At 43.8% G+C, this 21784-nt stretch overlaps 2 long non-coding RNA genes across 6 annotated transcripts in view; both read right to left on the bottom strand.

The window, feature by feature from the left end:
- Nucleotides 1–21784, bottom strand: part of LOC143438207 (uncharacterized) — a 113335-nt gene that overhangs the window by 66921 nt on the left and 24630 nt on the right. The window lies entirely within an intron of this gene.
- LOC143438206 (uncharacterized) lies at nt 567–20752 on the bottom strand. Its single transcript, XR_013107194.1, has 2 exons — nt 5252–20752; nt 567–3614 (listed from the first exon to the last, which is right to left on the bottom strand). It is a non-coding gene; the product is annotated as an uncharacterized LOC143438206 (long non-coding RNA).

Here is a 21784-nt window from a genome sequence, read left to right as displayed (position 1 = left end):
TTCCTGGGTTCCACATCCTCAGATTCAATCAACCTCAGTTTGAAAACATTTTTCAAAAATTCCATTTATGTTGAACATGTACAGATGTGTTTTCTTGCCTTGGTCTATAAATGGCATACTGAAACACTATGTAGATAGTATTTACATTGTACTAGGCATGGTAAATTGTCCAAAGATATTTTAAAATAGGAAGATATGTGTATGTTCTATGCCAATAACATCATTTTAGACAAGGCCTGAGCATCCTTGGATCTCCGTGCCTGTGAGGGTCCTGGCACAGATCCTTTGAGTACTAAGGGATCACTGTCCAGTAGGCATCTGTACACCCTGAATTACTTCACCTGCTCGCTGACATCATGCCACATCTGTGTCCTATCCGCTTGCCCTCCCAGACATGGGAACTTTGCTGAATCACTTGAGTCTACTGCAGACATGATGACTCTTTTCTCTGAGTTTCTCCAGCATTTACCTCCTAAAAACAGGGTTACTCCTACATAACTGCAATACAGTGATGACATTTGAGGGATTTAGTATCAAAATATTAAAATTTGAGTGTCAAGTCAATATTCACATTTCTTTCAGGCAGCTTTTATTTACCCTTCAAGACTAATTTCCAGAATACCCAGGGCTTTTCAAGCACACACATTACAGCTTCTATTCAATTGTCTATTTGAACATTGATTATATTAGTTTCTTCCTTTTATGTAGTATCTAAAATGCCTCACTTCAATTCTGCAGACCCTTCTGTAACTCCTTGTATTAGTTGGTGACTGGACAGACAGACGGATGGATAAACGAACTATGGTGTTCAAGATCCTTATCCTGTTCTCTGGTTACAGCTGCTCAAGGCATCTCTTTGACACTGTGGGCACTGTGTTCTCGATGGTTCCATCTCCAAGTTCCAGCCCCTGCCTTGGCCTGTGTTAGCTCATTTCCAGCCCCAGGACCACTGTCACAGGATTCCCAGGGCAACCACCTGGCACTTGGCCACGCACAGTGTGGAAACGGTCACCCAGCAACACTGTTGGACAGGAGCACATAGGAAGGGACGTGATCGATGGTTTGATTCGAGTTCCCACTTTAGAGATGTGCTGCTTCAAGTTCCTAGGATGCTCCTATGGGACCAAGGAGCAGATGTCTGTGATGGTTGCCCATCTAAAAGGGGCCCCTAGCTTCTCTTGCTTTCTTTGCAGTGACCATTCAGTTTTTCGCCCCTGGGGCCAAACTCCCACACAGCTTGTCCTGCACTCCTGCCTTCAGGAGAGCCCAGACTAAAACCAACAGGTAAAGTAAAAGACATCAGGCCTGGGAGCCAAGATAGCCCACAGTTGAACTCAAGAAGGACCATTCACCAGCTGTGACTTCGGGCAGATAATTTAACCTCTCTCCGATTCACTTTCCTCAGTACATATTTTGTAGAATTTTAACAGGGACTTCTCCCGACTCTTTGTAGACACACACACATAGAATATACATAAGCTCCTGGAGGAATGACTGACTAGACTTCAGACCAGGAGCCATGGTTGCCTAGGAAGTGTTTCTCACAATGAGAGCCCTCTCGTTTTCCTGGGCGTGAGCGTCTCAGCCGCTCCTCTTTAGCACTGCCATTGAACCAGCAGCAGGAATTTCCTCCTGCAAAATTAGGCCATTATTTCCTCCTACGGTTTTATAGCACATATGCTGGGATCTGTAGAGTGGCCGTATTCTGTCATGTGGACAGAACAGCATAAAAGTCTATTCGGTGACAAAGCGGGTAGGTCTGTCTTTGCTGCATTTCACTCTGCTTCACGAGGCAGCGGAGAACAAGGTCCAGGAACCTTGGGAGTCCCAGTGGCCTACAATGCAGGGTCCCTTTCTCAGCTGGGAACAGTGCTACCTTCCTCACTGTGGGATCCCTTCTCTGTTGGCTAATTTTAGGGAGTGGCTTTTATCAGCAGTGAAAGTTCTAGTGAATGCAGGGAGCGTTGCAATAACATAAGGAGTAAACAATATGTAGGGTTATTGTTTCTTTTACTTGGTTCAGGGTCTTCATATGTAATCCAGCTGGCCCCGGGCTTGAGATCCTCCTGCTTCAGTCTCCTGAATGCTCCCCCATGATCAGCTTTGGAATTATGTTTAAAGATGATCACTCTTAACATAACAGTGACAAACTCCGTTTATGTGACATATTAAGCCTAAAAATTCAGGAAAAAAAAAATCTTGAACCTTTGGGTTGGGGAAAAATAAAATGGCATTAGCATCCCAGGAGACTACCTACTGTTTTGTTTGAGTCACTGAGTCTTTAAGTGAGCTGGTTTACTCACACACGAATTAAAAACAAATTATTTTTTATGCTAATGTCTCCAGACATTGTGATTTTTATAATCTCAAGTGCTTTTTAAGAAGGAGCAGTGATTCTATGATGCTTGGCACTGGGTTCCTCCAGTTCATGTTTGTGTTTCTATAGGCAGTGTTCTCATAGAAATAAGCTGTGTGCTAACTGTACTGAGAGTTTCCCTGAGCGCTGGGCACTAGTCAGTCAAGGTCCTCACGCCACTCCTGGAGCTAGAAACACAGGGCCCACAGCATTACTTTAGTGACTTATACTACGTATAGGTGTGTCTGCTGGACTCTGCCTTTTGATGGCAAAGATCATACTTTATCCTGTTTAGTTGGACAGACAAGGGGTCTCTCATCCTGCCGCCCAAGCTAGCCTTAAACCTGCAATCTTGCCCCCACCTCACAAGTGTCACACTCAGGCATGTGCCACCACCCTGGCTGCCTGAGCCTGTCTGAAATGGAGTGATGCATTTCTGTCTTTCACCAATGGTTCTAAGTGTAGCTTATGGAGCTTTCCATTGAAGATGCAGTCCTGGAAAGAGATGGGAAAGAAGACTCAGAGGATAAACGTGAATGTCCCTGTCAGGATCTGCGGGAGATGGTACACTCGTTCCGCTGAGGTTTCTGGGAGTGCCTCCTACTTGTCATGTACGCTGGATCTTGTGTCTGGCTAAGAATCCATGCTAAAGCTGCAACGACATTTATACTAAAATAGTGTTGCACAGTCTCCAAACCTGAGCCGAACTGGTTACAAAAGGGTCCTGGAGAGAGAGAGGACTCAAGGGGCTGTCTCTTGTGTTTCCTTTGGAGACTTCCCAGGAGAATATAGGACAAAGGCATTTTTTGTCAATTCTGATCCATAGCAGCCTGGAGCCTCAGCTTCTGTCAGTTACCTTGAGACTTACAGCGCCGACTGCCTGAATGTGTCTTTCAGAGGAAAATGAGTAACAAATATTCTAGACACTGTTTCCTATCATTTGATCATTTGATCATTTCCTGTAATTCCATTTATGTTTGTGTGGCAGAAGTACACAACGCTGGAAGAACTAATGTCTATATTCTTCATGTGTGGCAACGTCTCCTACTGCAACCCGAATCACCTGGACCGCACTATGTAAGCCCAGACTAGCCCTGAGGCAGTCCTCCTGTCTCAGCCTTCTAAGTGCTTGGAATTACAAGCATTGGCCGAAAGCCCAGGTAGGAAAACACACACAGAGAAGAAGAAGAAAATACATTTAAAGGAGAATTGAAGTACTTGTGGTGCTCCGTGTCAGAATTCTTGCCTAGCACAAAACCTGAAATGTAAAAATAAACAAATAAATACAAATACCAAATGCAGCTTAAATGAATACACAAGTCCCATATAAGAGACTTGGGGGATGGGGGGAGGCTACATAGCTCCAATGCTGGGATTACAGCCCTATACCATGGGACGAACCCCCTTTTATAAGGTGAGACAATGCTGAACCTGGCTAATTTAAGAGAACCTATGTGTTCACTGATTGGCTTCCTAGCAATGCTACATAATTCTCAATAGATTCCAGGTCTATCACTAGCAGCCGTGGGCTATGAATCCCGGTCTAGACATCCCGACAGTAGCAGTTGACTCTTTGGTGGTTTTGCTTTGCTGCTGTTGTTTTGTTTTAAGACCGCACTCCTGTATCTCCAGCTACCAGGGGGCTCACTTTGTCATCAGAGACAACTTTGAACTCTTGATGCTCCAACCTCCACCTCATGAGTGCTGCTTATGGGTGTGTGCCCTCAGGCCTGGCTTCAGACAATCACACCTTGTGTCTCACAAGCACTGCAAATGTTCACTGCCCAAAGCACAGGAGATTTCTTAACCCCACAAACCCCCCTAGTTTTTAAGAATGGCCACAGCCAGATTCATTAGCAGCCCTAGGAACTGGTTGGGACATCCCAAGTCTCTATTCAGATACCAATTGGGAGCTAAGGAGACTGTGTATTATTAAAAGCCTCTGTAGCATCAGGGACTCTGAGGTGGTCCACAAATCTCCCCACATGCCCTGCCTCCATTCTCAAACATGCTGACATCTAGGGACCACCAGTCCAGACTGAACGAAAACCTCAAGGCAAGAACCAAAGTTGTTGTTGTTTACTTTGTGCACAGCACGTTATTATAGCATGTTGAATGAGGGCCTACACATTTTACCAGTGGACTCTGGATCTGCAGGTTATTATTATTTTAATCCAAAGCACCCTTTGAAGATATCTTTAGAACTAGAGGAATTTCTTTCTTACATCCCTGAATTACTACATTTCACTGTCTAGAAGATCAGGACTTCCCCGCCTCCGTGGGGATACTTTGGAGTGAGAGAAGGTTGTCTCACACCTTAGTTGATGTTTAACAATACCCCTAGCTTGATGCTACTCATGAGGCGCTCGATGCATCGAACCAGAATTGAGAATGAAAAATGTCACCAATTAATGGTGGCAAATATACTTTGGCTGGGGGTGGGGTAAGATTGGACACTATAGAACATCACAGCCTCAGATCTCCCCTGACAAGGCTTATTGAGCTTTAAGCACATCAAGGATGGCCACGGAGGCTCACTGTGGGAGAGCTGCCTCCACTTGTCGATGCCTCTCCATGATGGCCATACAAAACTATGGGCTGTTTAACCACCGAGCCCGTCAGAGCCCCAGACTCGCCATGCTGGCTTACTAGCTTTGTTTCTTTGAGAAAAGACTTTAAATAACCCGTGAAAACCGAAATGATGGAAATGGGAACCCAACCGTGTACTGAATCCAAATAGCATCAATATGGCATATCGAGAGGGAGTGTGTTCATGCAAGTGCCGTTTGTAGGTTGCCTACACAAATGCATGACATCTAAATTTAGATAGCTACACGGGGGGAAAGTCTGAGTTTTAAGAAAGTGGGTGAAGTTCAGACTCAAATAGATGGGTACCTGGAATTCTGTAGGATTCCATCTGCTCCTGCTTTGGCTTGATAAGCGAACTCCGAGTTTTTGAGTATTAATCCCAAGCCTCTACTCAGATACTAGTTGGGAGCTAAGGAGACTGTGTATTATTAAAAGGCTAAAAATATCTCCACTTGGAAGGGGCAGGTTGTAGAAGGGCTTGTGAGTGACGATTATTAAATAGTTAGGAATATGAGTAAGACAGATAGGCATTCATTCACTAAAATCTCTCATTGGAAAGAGTCAGAAAGGCATCGTGCAGTGACACACATGCCTGTGCACGCTTCGCACGTCAGGTGTTCCCTGACAGCAAGGCTAGAGGCCCCTCCCTTGGGCAGCCTCCCACTGCACTTGTCAGAGGCAGCAATTATGTAGCGTGTTCTCCGGGGATCTGCTTCTCTTTCCTTGTGTCCTGCGAGCTCAGGCAGGTCACAGTGGGAATCCTGTACATCCCTGCAGCCCCAAGGTCTACGTCAGCAAGCATTTCTTGAATGAGGAGAGGAAAGAGGGACTTCCAACCAGGCTTTCCAGGAAAACACTAGGATGCAGCAGGGAGAAGTGGCGGGAGGAAGTGGGGTTGTGGAAGTTGGAAGAGGTATGCCTTGGCCAACACCACGGTCTCACAGTGCAGAGATGCAAAGTAGGAAAATGGTGAGACATTATCTTTTTTGTGTTGGGAAATGGGAAACATTAGCATGAGCCCTCTCTTGGTGGGAGCAGGGGGGCAGAACCATCAAACAGGCTTTAATTAAAAAGCAGGGACGTGGCCGTGGTTTAAAAAGGAATAATTAAAATAACAGCAAAATGAAGTTTGCATATATTCTTCTCACTTAGGAGTGAACATAATTTCTAAGAGAAGCAATAGAGCTAAGAGCAGGAGAGTCAGGCCAATGGCCAGAAGGAAATGCAGGGGCAAGACGCTAACCCACCAGAGAATGTAGAATGTAAGCGTGGCAGTGGATGAAACCACCGAGCTAAATGCTAATATCAACAGAAGCTGAACCAAGTTTCTGGAGAGTTGAGAAGGGCTTGGGTGATGTAAAGCCCATCTCTTCCCCTGGAGAACAACGAAGAAAGACTATAGAGGCAAATTTCTAAGTGTAAGGAGGCCTGGGAACACAGCCGGCCTCAATTCCTTTCTTCTCCCTGTGAAGGAAGTAACAAAATCAGCAAGCAGGACAGTGGGCAACGGCAGCGGTCCTGAAGCCCAGGAGCCACGACCATGTGGAACAGGTACCTAGGTCAGCCCAGCGAGACCCCGCTGGCCTCAGCTCATACAGGTAAATGTGTTTGGTCTAGAAACAGGAAGCAGGAAGCCAGCGTTTGTCATCAAGGGTGAACAGCAGCCAAGGCTGGTGACTGGTGGGAAGTTTTCAGCAGTACAGGGAAATGTTTGGAAACCATTGGGAACTAATTCATACTGAATTCCTGAGATTGACAGTACCTAGCTATAAGGGATCCCCAACCCCTGCAGAGAGCTCCCAGCTTCTTGGTGAGTATGGGGGTTATGATCAGAAGGTGAAGTAGGGGGTCTTGGGGTATATGTGCTGTCAGTGTAAACTTACCTGCATATGAGTTTATACTTTATATTCTTTTGTTCTGTTTCATTTTTGAGACAGTCTCACTATGTAGCTCTGGCTGTCCTAGAGCTGTGTAGACCAGGCTGGTCTCAGACTGACAGAGATCTTCCTACCTATGCCTCCCAAGTGCTGGGATTAAAGGTCTGAGCCACCAACACCCAGCTCATTTCAAATTTTTTTTTACACTTTTAATTTTTTCAATGTTTTTTTCTTTTTGTAACCAGGGTCTCATTTATGATCTTCCTGTCTCAGCCTCCCAAGTGCTGGGATTTATACTTTCGTTATAGAAACAAACTTATACATCATCCACCTTAAATACTCTAAGTGTTGATATATTGACTTATACACAAACTTCTAAATCAGAGTAATTCTTATACAGGTGTACATAATCATAAGCATCTCTGAAGAACGGTTTCAGTTAACAGAAGTATAAATGACCTATTTCTGGAAAACAAGAAAGAAAAACAAAGCAAACCTGTGAAAGGACATGGGAATCTTAGAGACACAAAATATGCATCCTCGGAGAGATGATGACAGAACCCCCACATGTAAAGATGCAGGAGGGGCCAGAGGTGCAGTGCAGGGTACAGGGCATGCCTAACATGTGAGGTCCTCAATTTGATCACTAGCAGCTGCAAATAAATAAGGTGAATAAAACTGAAGTTGATACAGTGTCCTGGGCTGACTGCTAACTTGTGGGAGCAGAGCCTGGCCTGTAACCACTGCACCAGGGAGGAAGCATTTGGTCTCCTGGGTTAGCGCCAAAACCCACGAGTTTCCAGAAGGCACAAGGCTAGCCAATCATATGGGATTGGCTCCATAAAGCAGAGATGGGCTGGGTCATGTGATAGTGACAAGGCCACACAGGAGCTGGACCCGGGATGCTGATTGTGCAGTTTGGGAGATAAAAAGGCATCACCAGCCAGCATCTGCATCAGCAAGGGGTCCACTAACACAGCACTCCAAGGATAGTTACGTGTGAGATGACAAGATCTGCTTCATGGCCCAATCCTTGTGTTTATAGAGGTGTCTAAAAGTTTTCTACTTAGGGAGAAGTCGAAAAATCCCCACAAATTTAATTTCTGGAAGGGTCTCTCTGGCTTATACTGATAATTCCTAGCTAGTAATAAATGAAACATTTCCTTCTGACTGATACATTACAGTACTTCAAAAGCTAACAGAATTGTTATTCTTTTCTATAATTCTGTATTTAGGTTCTAGGTAAGGTAACTTAGAACCTTTGGTTTACGGTTGCCACTGGCAGTGTCCGAACAGTGCGAGGCTGATCAACTGCAGACTGAGAAGTCTCGCTGCTAAGATATGGTCTAAGGGCTTTATGTGTCCGGTGCGTTATTAACAACCTGGTTAAGCTTTATTAGCTGCTTTCCTACTTTATAACAATATCCTTTAATTTACAAGGTAATAAAAATTAAATGAGTAACTACAAACCTATCTAGTTTTTCAATAAAGAATTTATTTCAAAGCGGGCTATGGTGGCTCATAATTGTAATTCCAGCATTCGGGAGGATGAGGCTGGAGGATGGCTGTCAGTTTGAAGCCAGCGTGGGGCACCACAGTGAGCTGTAGATCAGCCTGAACCATAGACAGGGAGACAGGATCAAAACCAAAACAAAACAAAGTTTATTTTAGTAACAGGTATATTGTGGCCAAAATATTTTAGCTGTGGAAACTAATGAAGTTCAGGCTTTTTAAATTTTTTTTTTTTTTTTTTTTTTTTTTTTTTTTTTTTTGGTTTTTCTCTGTGTAGCCCTGGCTGTCCTGGAACTCACTCTGTAGACTAGGCTGGCCTCGAACTCAGAAATCCGCCTGTCTCTGCCTCCCAAGTGCTGGGATTAAAGGAGTGCACCACCACTGCCCGTTTTTAAAAAGTATTATTAAAGGAAATGTGGAGAAATGATCAATGCCAGTGCATGCCCGTGAAGCCGTCACTGGTGATCAATGACAGTGCATGCCCATGAAGCCGTCACTGGCTGGGGCCGGGAGATGCTCAGCGGCTGTGGAACTCAGCAGGTTTTCGACAACAATAAGCCATCCTTTCTGTTGTAAGAGGTTTCCCTGAGACTTCACTGTCATGGTCACTAGTGACAATACTCCCCAAAGTCGTATTTATAAGACCTTTGTCAGTTATACTCTGCAGCTTTCCAGGCTGTGCTTGGATCCTTCTCATAGTCATGGTTGCAATGTATGCAAGGGACCCAGAGTATAAACACTGTGTTCTATGCTGCCTCGTGTGTTGGAAACTGGAGGCAGGAACAGAAGCCGAGTGCCTGAGGATCTGTAACTCTAAACTCAATACAGAACATTCAGTGACGCTGGCTGTAACAACCCTACTGCACAGTGAATTAAGTGTAGGCAGCACTTTGGGTAACTAAAACACTAAGTCCCATGGCCTCCAAACAAATCAAACCCAGTGATGACAGCTGTAAGAACACGGTTCTAGTCCTGCTAGGTGCCGTGGTACCCCATTGCATGGCTGTCAGTCATCTTTGTATTAACAAACCTTACTTAAGAGATGAAAAAAAAAAAACTAGGTCTGAAAGGCTGTTTAGATTTTACTTAGAAACCACAGAGTTGGGCTTTTTATTTATATGTGATTCATATTAGGCCAATAACTCACTGTGGTGGTTTGAATATGCTTGGCCCAGGGAGTGGCCTCCTATTAGGAGGTGTGGCCTTGTTGGAGAAGGTTTTGGCCTTTTTGGAGGAAGTGTGTCACTGTGGGGGTGGGCTTTGAGACCCTCCTCCTAGCTGCCTAAGAACAGTCTGCTCCTGACTTCCTGTGGATGAAGATGTAGAACTCTCAGCTCTTCTTCTGTATCCAGTTCTGTTAGAACTGGATATGGCACCTGAGCCCAAGCCATGTGAAGATATGTGTAGTCTTCCTGCTCACTCTTTACCCAAATACATAGTACTAGCAGGCTTGGAAACTTCCCAGTGCTGCCACACTGGAAAAAGACAGAGCGAGGGCAGGGGGACCCAATAGTTGTTTTCCTGCAGAGGAAGAAGACCTGCCCTTTGGGTCATTATTTTCAATATTTTCATGACACTATACTGACAGCAAAAAAAAAATCTACCGTTCCCACCATGCAGTGACAATGGCTCTCAACCTGTGGGTTAAATGACCCTTTCACAGGGGTTACCCAAGACCATTGGAAAACACAGATATTTACATTATAATTCATAACAGCAGCAGAATTACAGTTATGAAGTAGCAACAAAAACAATTCTATGGTCGGGGGTCACCACAGCATGCATGACTGTGTTAAAGGGTTGTAGCATTAGGAAGGCTGAGAACCACTGGATGAAGAAAGATGAACAGTGTCCCTCCAAAAAGATAAGTCTAGGTCTTGCTCCAAGAACTTTTAAATATGACCTTTTTGGTGGAAAATTGTCATTATTGATGAAATTTTAAAAATCTCAAACTATTATTTTTTTTAAGACAGGGTTTTTCTGCGTAGTCTTGATGTCCTAGCACACTCTGTGTAGACCAGGCTGGCCTTGAACCTGGAGATCTGCCTGCCTCTGCTTCCCAAGTGCTGGCATGAAAGGCATATGTGGCCACCCCCCAGCTGTAATTAAGGATCTTAAGATGCTATCTTCTGGATTTTAATAGCTCTTCAAACCAATGATAATTGTCTTTATAAAAGAAAGCCACGTACGTGTCTGAGCTAGGAGTGAGGGCCTTGTGAAGTGGATTACAGGGATGGCAGTGCTGAGAGGCTCGGTCTGCACATGGCCAAGGCCTTCCAACAGCATTCAACAGCTTGGACATTCTAAGAGATGCCTTTCTCCTCAGAATCTGGAGGAACCAACCCAACTGGTACCTTGAGTTTTGGGCTTCTGGCCCCCAGGATGCTAAAGAGTTGGTATCTCTTGTATTAAGATACCAAACCTATGTGTAATTCATTGCAGTATTTAGGGACCTGGTATATAATATGATCCAAGGAAACAAACAAACAAACAAAACCCAAAAAACTGTACAGCCGAGGGCATGGCCAAGTCTTCAGTAGCAAAAGAGGTTGAAAAAGGTCTGTAATTCTGAATTCATCGAAAACAGATGTGTCCTATAAGGTATGTGATTATGGGGTACTGGCACAGACACATTTAAACATGGCCTCTTTCCACCAACTCTGTCGTACTGCTAACTCCGTAATTAGAGGTTATGTCATAACACACTGTTATAAGTGAGGGGGTGTGTGTGGCGGGGGTAAGCAGTAAGCCGTTCTCCAAGGCTGAACACACCCATCTTGTCTCACAGCTGTCCTTTCAGCATGCTCCATGCTCGGCAGTGAGCTGGCACCTTAAAGGACTCATTGGAGTGGCCTCTACAGATTTCTTTGAGGTAGAACTTACCCTTGTTATACCGATGAGGAAGGACCCTACAAAAACAACGACACTAATGGCCTCACCTGCCTGGGATGCGACCTTGCTGGGTGGTATTCACTGGCCCTGAGCCCCTGCATGGGCCCCGAAACTCCCAATCTTAATTGGTCCAGAGCCTTTCTCTACCTTGAGGAAGAGCAGAAAGCACGGGTCACTAAGTCAGTGAGAACTGGAGGGTAGAAGGTAAGGAGGAAACCATGCACACCCAGGCTTTAAAACACCCCGAGTAACTGACGTGCTTTCCGTTTTAATCAGTCCAGTGTTGATAAGTCCAGCCAACATGCGTTTCATTTCTGTGAATTTGGGTTTTCTTGTTCCAGTCTACAACCGTCCGCAGATCCTTAACCTGCCAGGAAGTTTGCAAACGCCTGGGCCTGATTATAAGGAAGAACGATGATTACCAAGCCAGCGCATTCCCTGCTGATGGGTCAACAGCGTTCTCTTTGTGTGTGAAGGACTGCATACTGGTTCCGATGACTCACAGGCAGGGAGTGGGAGGAAAAAGTCTGAGCATTGCCTAGAAGCAGCTCTTCCGCTTCCACAGGCACAGCGACAATACAGCAAGGAACAAATGATTCAAATCCTGCTCGGCAGCATTCACCCGTGAAGCCCGATGCGGTGGAAACCGCTCTGATGCGGAACCGGCCTCTTTACTTATCTCAGGAAACTTTCTCATTGGGAAAGTTTGTCTTATTTTGTGATCACGAGCTTTCTGAACGCAATTTTTTTTTTTTGAGTACAAACTTAAGCTGCACCCACAACCAAACACTTGTGGCTTCCAGGCGACTGGACCACTTAAACTTCTGCCATTCTTCTTGGTGCACCTTTAAATTCACGTGCAGCTTCCTTCTTAGCTATATTAAATATTTTGCTTCTGAAGGTTTTAGGGTGGATGAGACTGAAGGCATTTTTTCTGTTTATATCTTCATATCAAAGGATGTTCATCTCCTGATTTCTAAACGCCTTTATTAAACATCACCCTTTACACCACTGTTCTGGGCCCTTCTCTGAACACACTACCAAATAGACGAGGGCCATGGTACCGAGAAGACATGATGGTTTCTAGTTCTACATTCCATGCAGTTCTACATAAACAAGTATTCTTAGAGTCAATTCTAAAAATACATCACTTAGTGTGCTCTCATTTTCCTATGATTTTTCAGATAATTCTCAAGAAATCCTATCATAGGTTCTTGAGATAGCTCAATGGGCTAAGGCACTTGTCACTAAGCCTGATGACCTAAATTCAGTTCCCAGGACCCACATGGTAGAAGAAGAAGACTGAACCCTACAAGTGGTCCTCAGACCTTCAAGTGCTTTTGTGTACAAAACAATAAACAAACAAACAAACAAACGCAGCAACCAAGAACAGTCTTGTTCAAATCACACTCATGAAAAATGGTGTATGCTCATTTTATATTTTCTCTAAGTTGGAATTCATTTTTTTAAGATTTATTTTTATTTTATGTAGAGTGAGTGCTTGTCTGCCTGTAGGTAAGTACACCATGTGTGTGCAGTGCCCCTGAAGGACAGAAGACAGTGGTGGATCCCCTGAACTGAAGTTACAGACAGATATAAGCCCCCATGTGGGTACTGGGACCTGACCCTGGTTTCTGCAAGAGCAGCCAGTGCTCTAACCACTGGAACATCTCACCATTTTCTTCTAAGTTGGAATTTAGAAAAGAGTAGTTACAAGATGGGAGAAAAAAATCCTATTAGTAGTATATATTAATTATACACAATAATGTACATATTATATTTTGATTATGTACATATATACTCTGGCTATATTCATTTCCTTAAAAAACTTATTTTGACTACAAATGAATAGTTATAAGGAAAATTCTTATGTATACAGTATAATATTTTCCTTTGATTTTGGCAGGTAAAAATCAAAGATGCAGGAAGCCTTACTACTTTTACATGGGAAAGCTCTCTCCCAGAATGATAAACAAAACAGAATAAAACAAAAACCAAGATTGTTTTATGGACAATTAAGCCATAGAATAAAGCTTTACTCTTGGAAGCTGGCATGGTGCCTAGTGGTTCTGAAACCACAAAGAGGTTAATGAAAAATCTTCAATCTATCTAAATGTGGAGAAGAGTAGGACCATCTAAGAAGTGAACCAAAACAGTTCTTAGGTAGTATGAGTAACAAAAACAGTGTTATTTTATCCTGCTTATATAGTGTCGTAGTTAACTCTGCAACAGCCTGAGTGAGCTACACATGAGTGTATGTATATATAAATACACACATACATGCATGGATACACACACGCACTGCACACCTGTGATTCCAGCTATGGGAAGGGCAGAGACAGAGAGAGGGAGGTGTCGAGGCTCACCTAGGCTTCAGAGTGAGTTGAAGGGTAGCCTGGGTACATTAGTGAGATCATTGTCTCAAAACACACTAAATGATCTGGGGATATAGCTGAGTGGCATGGTGCTTGTGCCCTAGGAACTAGGTATTGTCCCAGTAACACAAACAATTAAGTAAATAAATAATGAAGATAAATGAACAGGAGCAGTGCTTGTCCTTGCCATGAGCTGACCCCTCATTCAGCTCCTCTGTTGATACACACACCCAAATAGTAAGGGGTCAGGGGATAAGATAGCTAGCTCCAGGCTTGGTCTTGCAAGCCTAGGATAGGAGACTGGGTGTGACTTAGTTAAAACTTGTAGGGTGACTATAATGTCATGGAGTATGGCGCTGTCCCTGAATCAGGGTGAGTGGTGTTCTAGATGCTCGGATTAGGAAGTCCTCTTCACCTTGTGGAGAAGCCTGACTGCAGCAGAGTGCCAAGACCGCCCAGGGGTGATGTGTCCACGATGGCCTTTAGAGTCTGTTTAGTGGTACATCTGATAGTACAGAGGCAGAAGAGTCGCCTCAGTGCAGAGGCAACTCTAGGTGCACATTTTCCACTTCATTGATAGAAAGTGGACTATTTGTCACAAAAATTTTAAATCTAAGTAAAAAAAAATGTAAGGAGAGTTATGCTAGCAAAAGCAAAATTAGAATTTGAGAAATTGAAGAAGGTTTACATTTTCTCACTTTCTTTCATTTTTATTTTTGGTTTTCCGAGACAAGTTCTAACTATGTAGGTTCAAACTCATGGTCTCTCCTGTTTCAACTTTTGTGTGCACCTTTTCTTGTTTTGAAACAGTTTTGCTATGTAGTCCAGGCTGGCCTAAAATCTGTAATCCTCCTGCCTCAGTCTCCTGAGTGCTGGCATTACAGAGATGCCTCTGATTAAATCTTTCACTCCCTATAATACTCTATCAAAAGAAAGGTATCAAAGGCGTCCAGTTATGCCTTACAGAGTCTACAAAACAATAAAACGTTCACTGTTGGCCTCTGCTGCCTTTCTCCGATCTCACCAACAGGGAGCTATGTGTGAAGGAACGGGATGTGTCCAGATGCTTGGGGCTGGGAGTTTCACTTTCAGTTTTTGGGAGAGTCCGTTGCTTAGCAGTGTGAGAACCTCCTCATCCCTATGGTAGCTGTAACCACCTTCTGCTAGAGCAGCATAGACAACTGGCTCTTATCAGATGGGAGTGTGAAGACAATTCTGAGAGCTCTAGGAATTTCAAAGACGGCACTTTGCAAGTCAGACTCAACTAACTCCATTATCCTGTGATGCAGGCTCCTCCAAATGGCCGCAGAAACATACTACTGTCTACAAACCCCACAGCGGGAGTAAGATATAGGGTTCTATGGAGATAAGGGCAAAGCAACATTATTTAAAATAAAAGTACTGTCATGATTATGCATTAAGATGGGTCCTCTGTATATGTCTGCTGTTGCTTTTGTGATGTTACTTTAAAACAAAAATCGTATTGGTTTCTTTGTGAAACAATGCTTCAAAACAGGACATTCTGTGTAAAATTTAACAGCATTTCAGATCTGTGATTAGGTTTGCGGGTAGCTCCATGAAGCATCGAAATGTTCTGGGTTTAGTGTCCAGCATGAAAAGAAAACAGTAGATCGAGAAACTGTCTTACGTTCATACACAAAGATATCAATTGTTGAAAATCGAGAACTACTCCAAACTTCACAGAACTACAACAACCAAATTAACACTGGGGAGGAGAGAGGTTCATAGAAGATTCTGGAAAGGTAGGTTCCAGGGGTGGTAGGTAGCATCAATCATCATGTTCAACATTTTCAGTCATACGAGTTAAGGGATAAATGGGGAAAAAAATCTAGACATCTAGACAGCTAGCAACATGAATTTCAGGTGACAGCCAGTGTGGTACCTTAAAGCTCCACCCTCATGCCACTTCCCCTCTGGAACCACACCGAACACTGCCACCTCCAACTGGAACTTTTTCCCCCCAAGTGCTACTGCACTTTGACTTCTTACAGAAGTGCAAGTATGTTGTTTGTAGATACTTCTGTGACTGCAGCCCTACCTTCACGGTTCTCCAACGGCACCGGCAGCATCTTCATCTTTACAAACCCTCCCTCCTACTCATTCCCTCCCAGTCCACCGCTTCCTATGACCTCCTCAGTCTGCATGTTCGCATGTTCGGTGCTTCTGGACGAAGTGCTCAGCAGTCATCTGATCCGGAGCTAAGATAGCACAGGCCCGCTGATGCTCCCTGATACTTTAACAGTTCAGTTAACACACAGTCACTGAGCCCACCAATACCCATGGACTAGGCTAGGCATCAGGATGCAAACATAAGGTTCTTTTTGTTTTTGTTTTTTGTTTTTTTGTTTTTGTTTTTGTTTTTTTTGTTTTTTTTTGTTTTTTTTTTTTTGAGACAGGGTTTCTCTGTGTAGCCCTGGCTGTCCTGGAACTCGCTCTGTAGACCAGGCTGGCCTAGAACTCAGAGATCCACCTGCCTCTGCTTCCTGAGTGCTGAGATTAAAGATGTGCCACCATCACCAGGCCAAATGTAAGGATGAACAATGGACACCGGAGTCTGTAAAAGGTTCAGTGTGTGTGTGTGTGTGTGTGTGTGTGTGTGTGTGTGTGTGTGTGTTGGGCAGACATGAATAAGCCCCAAGCTGAAGAGTCTGAAGAATGCTGGGCCTCAAGCATTCTAGACAGTGTTTCACAGTGTGACAAGTGCTGCCTGTTGAACTGCTGAGGCACACAGAGGAGAAGCAACTGTGTGGGCCAATTAAAAAGAGAGTCTCACCAGTCTTCCTGGCTGCCCTAGGGCCATTTCCTGTTCTAGCCTCTGGAGTGGCTGGGATCCCAGGTATGCATCACCATGCCCCATGGAAGGATAATTCTTAATGTCCTGTTGTTCAGGGGGGTAAATTAACTATGGGTGACAATAATGAACACTTCAAAATAGCTAGTAGAGGATTCTGAATAGTCCCATAGCAGAGATAACAAATGTCATACCTGGTGACAGGTATGGTGACGACACTGAGCTGACCATTATACATGTGTGCACATTCTATAATGTACTTCATATAGACACTGTATGTTAATAAATAATAAATAAGGGTTAAAAATGCAACAGGAGGAAGAATTGAGGTAGTAAGTATGCCTTTGTTGTAAAATTAAGATGAAGTTGTACGTTTTCTGTGGCTTACTATTATTAATATTTTAATGTTATGGGCTTATTACTTTCATAATTGGAAAATAATAAAGATTATATTAAAACTAAAAACAACAATATGGGATTAATCCAGGACAGAAAAACATTAAAAAGATCCACATTAAATCAGCATTGTTCTGGGCATGGTGGCACACAGCTTTAATCTCAGAACTTGAGAGGATGAGGCAGAGGCATGTGGCTCTCTGTGAATTTGAGGCTAGCCTGGTCTACATTGTAATTACCAGAATAGCCAAGGTTATGTAAAGAGACCCTGTCTCACCCCATCCTCCCTAAACATTACTGAAGCTGTTCAGCCCACAGTTATTGGTGAGAAGCTTGTCATCCTAAACAATTCCTTCTCCCTCTTTCTCCAGTTCAGTCACCAATGTGTCTCAGTTATTTCCCACACTGCTGCTATGATGGACTGAATGACTGTGTCCTTCAGAGTTCCTGTGTTGAACTCTAACCTGCTCCATTTGGAGATGTGGCCTTTGAGGAAGTAAAGAAGATTAAATGAGTTTATGAACATGGGCCCTGGTTGGATAAGGTCAGAATCTTTATAAAACATAGGAAGGAGAAGGTACAATTAGAAGGTGGCCATAGTTACCACCACAGTACACACAGCACACCACACCAGTAATCCTGAAATTCTGGAGGCTGAGACAGGGGCTGGTGAGTTGGGGGCTGGATTATACAGTAATACTTTACTTTTTAAAATAGCCAGAACATCCCCAAAGCCCCCAAACAAAACAAAACACCAATCAGACGAGAAAGAAAACAAAACAGTAGCCGGGTGGTGGTGGCGCACACCTTTAATCCCAGCACTCAGGTGACAGAGGCAGGCAGATCTCTGAGTTCGAGGCCAGCCTGGTCTACAGAGTGAGTTCCAGGACAGCCAGGCTACACAGAGAAACCCTGTCTTGAAAAACAAAACAAAACAAACAACAAAAACCAACAACAAACAAACAAACAAACAAAATGGTAGACACATACATATGGGCCCAGAAAGTATTAAAACCCAATCTTGACAGCACCCTGACCTTGGGCCTCAGCCTCCACAGCTGTGAGAACACAAGTCTCTGCTTCGTAAGCCACCTGTCAGGGCTAACCAACCAATTAGCAGTCCCCTCCCCCCATGTTCTGCCACTGCCCTAGAGCGACCCACAGCCATTCCTTTCTCTAGGTTGGCCCTCGTATCCCCAGCAGCCCATCACTGGGAGTTAGAGCAAGACTATGGAAAATTCGGTTCTTGTGCTGCAAACTTCAACAAGCTGCTCCACCCCTCTGTGTGTCACCAAATTCCCTGGCAAACAAGGCCACTAACAATAGCATTGTTTCTGAGGGGTGAAATATTTACATAGCACTAGAAGTATGTGATGAAGGTTAGCTATTACTATCTTAAAAATACTTTTGAGATTTTATTTTAATTTTATGTGTATGGGTGTTTTGCCTGCAGTACGTCTGTGTATCACAGCATACAGTGCCTGAGGCCAGAGAAATTGGTATCTGATCCTCTGGAACTGGCATTACAGATGGCTGTGAGCCACCATGTGGGGTGCTGGGGATTGAACCTGGGTCCTCCGGAAGATCAGCCAGTATTCTTAACTGCTGAGCCAGCTCTCCAGCCCAGCTATTACTATCTGTTACACTATCAGAATAAGCTTAGACCACTAAGTTGCTCATGCCATTTCCATGACTGAACACCCAAATGCTCTCCCCACCCCAGAAGGACAAACCTGGCGGCATGACCTGAATGTACTTTCAAATTGTACTACCACAATCCCATCCAGGGTTCCTCCCCCTTGGTTCTATCCCAGGCTCGCCCTCTGCTTCAGCTGGCCAGCTCCTGTTGCTCCCCATGCAGCCCCTTCCAAAGGGGCCTTTCTGATGGTCTCAGCTTGGCTTTGCTGCTCTTTTCCTGCAGTGTGCAAACCTGTATAACTCTCACCCACTACACTACTAAAGTAACTTGCTTCTCTGTTTCCTACTAGACAAAAACTCCTCAAGATCAAGGATCCATTCTTCGTTAGTTTTTTGTTTTTGTTGTTTTTGTTGTTGTTGTTTGTTTGTTTTAAATTCAGTGTAAATCCAGTGAACATCAGAAAATGCCAGACACAGAATACAAATGAACTGTTGCTGTGACTTGAATATGGAATATTCTCCACAGGCTTACATGTTCAAACACTTGGTCTCCAACTCACAGCAGGGACCCTCATTGGTAGATGGAGGATACTGCAGGCTTCCGAAGGATGCAGTGTGGACCTTCTGTTCTAGTTCTCTATTTCTTGGTTGGCCAAGGTGTGAGGAGGCTCATCTGTGAACAGGGCCATGCCAGCCTGTCTTCCCTGCCTGATGCTCTCAGTAATAATTCGTGTGTGGATCAGTACAAGCCTCTCTTCCTATGAGTTGCTTTGTCTGGTATTTTGTCATAGTAACAAGAGAAATAACTAACACAACTCTGGGACCTAGACCATCTTCCCACAGGAAACAGTGCAAAGAATCCTCTGCCTCTAATCACCCTTTAATTGGCTGACAGAGGAGCCCGGTCACATAGCTTAGGGGATAAGGGCATTGCTGCCAAGCCTTAGGATTTTGATTCCTGGGACCCCTGTAGTGGAAGGAGAGCATCAACTCCCACAGGTTGCCCTCTGACCTCCAAATATGTATGCATGAGCACCTGCACGCACGCATGTGCACACACACAGATACAATTAAAAAGCACGAACTGCCATCTCCTCTTCCTAAAGCACAGATGTTCCATCTTACACGCTCTTTACACTTCTCACTACAGCAGAAAAGTCTCCCCTGTAATGAGAAAACTGTGTTCTGAGCCCGATTTCTCCGTATGTTCCCAACCTCTGACCACACTTTCCAGCTTTCTGCCTTTGTTTAGAGTTCCTTCTGCCAAGGATGTCTTCTCTCTTACCCTGAAAAACTCTCACTCATTGTATATGACCTCGTTCCTGGGTCACTGTGCTACCAAGCCCTTCTAGGTCATGCTCTAGGAGAACAAGCTGCTTGCTCCTCTGCTGGCACACACTGTTTATACCGACAGCACAGTGCCTGCTAAAAGTTATTATCGTCTGTCTTTTCCATTTGAGTCCAAAAGCAAGGACTGAATCTTGCTTAGCTCTGGATCTCATGGAACCTGGAACTATATACAGGATATTAAGAAGACCTCAATATGTTTGTACTTTTTAGGATCAATTAGTCTATAGAATGGCTACAAAAAGTGAGAATCTGATTGTGTACCACTCTGCCATACTAAGAATATGAACCGTGTAGAATTAAATTGTTATATTCCCAACTACATGTCAGGATCCATCTTTATTTTTTAAAAGAAGAACAGAGGGGGCCGGAGAGCTGGCCCAGTGGTTAAGAGCACTGACTGCTCTTCTGGAGGACCTGGGTTCAATTTCCAGCACCCACATGGCAGCTCACACCTGTCTGTAATGCCAGTTCCAGGGGATCTGACACTCCCACACAGACACACATGCAGGCAAACATCAATGCACATAAAATCAAAATAAATTAGAAAAAAAAAAAAAAAAACAGAAAACACCAGAGGTCATGTTTTTTGTTTAAGTTACATATATTGTGTATGTATGCATTTGGCTGAAGCGTGAAGTACATTACTCACTGTACTATATGGGTTGAAAATATTGCACATGATCTGTAGGTTAGTACAGTTAATTATTAGGTTTTGCTATGTAGCCAGGCTTGTAACCAGCTCTCCTTCCTCAGCTTTCCAATGCTGATTCAAGTTCATACCTGCCTGAAGTGAATAAATAGTTGTTTACAGTCTTGTTAATCACACACAATGACGACAACAACAACACCCCAGAAAATAGAAGGAATCAATTGGAAAGGAGCAAAAACAAACAAACAAACCTTAAGCAAAAAAGGTGACCTTGTATATTATGAAAGAAGTTAGGTATCAGACAGGCTACTGCCTTTCCACCCAAGGCCTTATTTCTGATGTAAGGACAAAAAAAAAAAAAAAAAAAAAAAAAGCCTTCCTAGAAATACACTGTTTCATTTCTCTTGGATTTCGGTTTTCTTTCTAACTTTGGAAATAAAGAACTACTACTGTAAAGCTTCCCACAGGAGAAGTCCTGTAATAGTGTCAGAAGCTGGACACTTAGTAGGGCTCATAAAGAAAAACAAGCTGTGCATTATCAGCCAGAAAACACCTGCCTGGTTCTAGCCCCAGATCCACTGTCAATCCTTTTTCCTGGATAGATGATGTGAGAGAGGACAGACTATCTCACAAATCACGCTGAAATTGTCAGACCCCACAGATTGTTTGGATTCCGGTTAGATACCAGCTTTTGGTCTTTCTCTTCTTTCTTTTTTTTTTTAATCAGTTCATCTATTGATTCATGTTTAACTCCATGAAGTTGTGAGCAATCAATGGTATGAATTCACTTTAATGGATGATATTAATTCAGTCACAGATATTTATTGATCATCTTCTACATGCCAGGAAATGGCACTCCATGGCACCAGAATTTAATTATTTCTATCAGACTATTTTTTCCTAGAATAATATTCTTGGGAGACAATTCTAGCACCATGCTTTATGCACAGGAGACCTTTAATAACCTTAAATAACTGGATAAAACTAGAGACTAGAATGGCATACTGAAGGCAAGGGACAATGCTGAGGAGCCTGGGCACTTCCAACATGCTTTGTCTGACAGGTGGCCTTTGACTGTTGCTGGTATTTCCCATGTGGCTAATTGAATAGCCAGCAGAACCAACAGACCTCTTCCCTGGAGACCACTAGAGAACACGCTCAGATTCATGGTCCAGGAAGAAAGTCTTCCCTGTGGGAGGGGCTAAGATGCAGCTCAGTGGGTATGGTGCCTTCCTAAATTTCACTCCTGGTTTGATGCCTTTTTAATTTCTCTGGTACTGAGATGGAACCCAGAGCCCTGGGCAGGTTAATCAATATGGCTCAGGTTACCACCGAGCC

The sequence above is a fragment of the Arvicanthis niloticus genome, chromosome 24 (genome assembly GCF_011762505.2).
Source record: "Arvicanthis niloticus isolate mArvNil1 chromosome 24, mArvNil1.pat.X, whole genome shotgun sequence".
Taxonomy (NCBI): domain Eukaryota; kingdom Metazoa; phylum Chordata; class Mammalia; order Rodentia; family Muridae; genus Arvicanthis; species Arvicanthis niloticus.
Note: the sequence above shows the minus strand (reverse complement) of the source record. Positions and strands in the feature narration are given on the sequence as shown.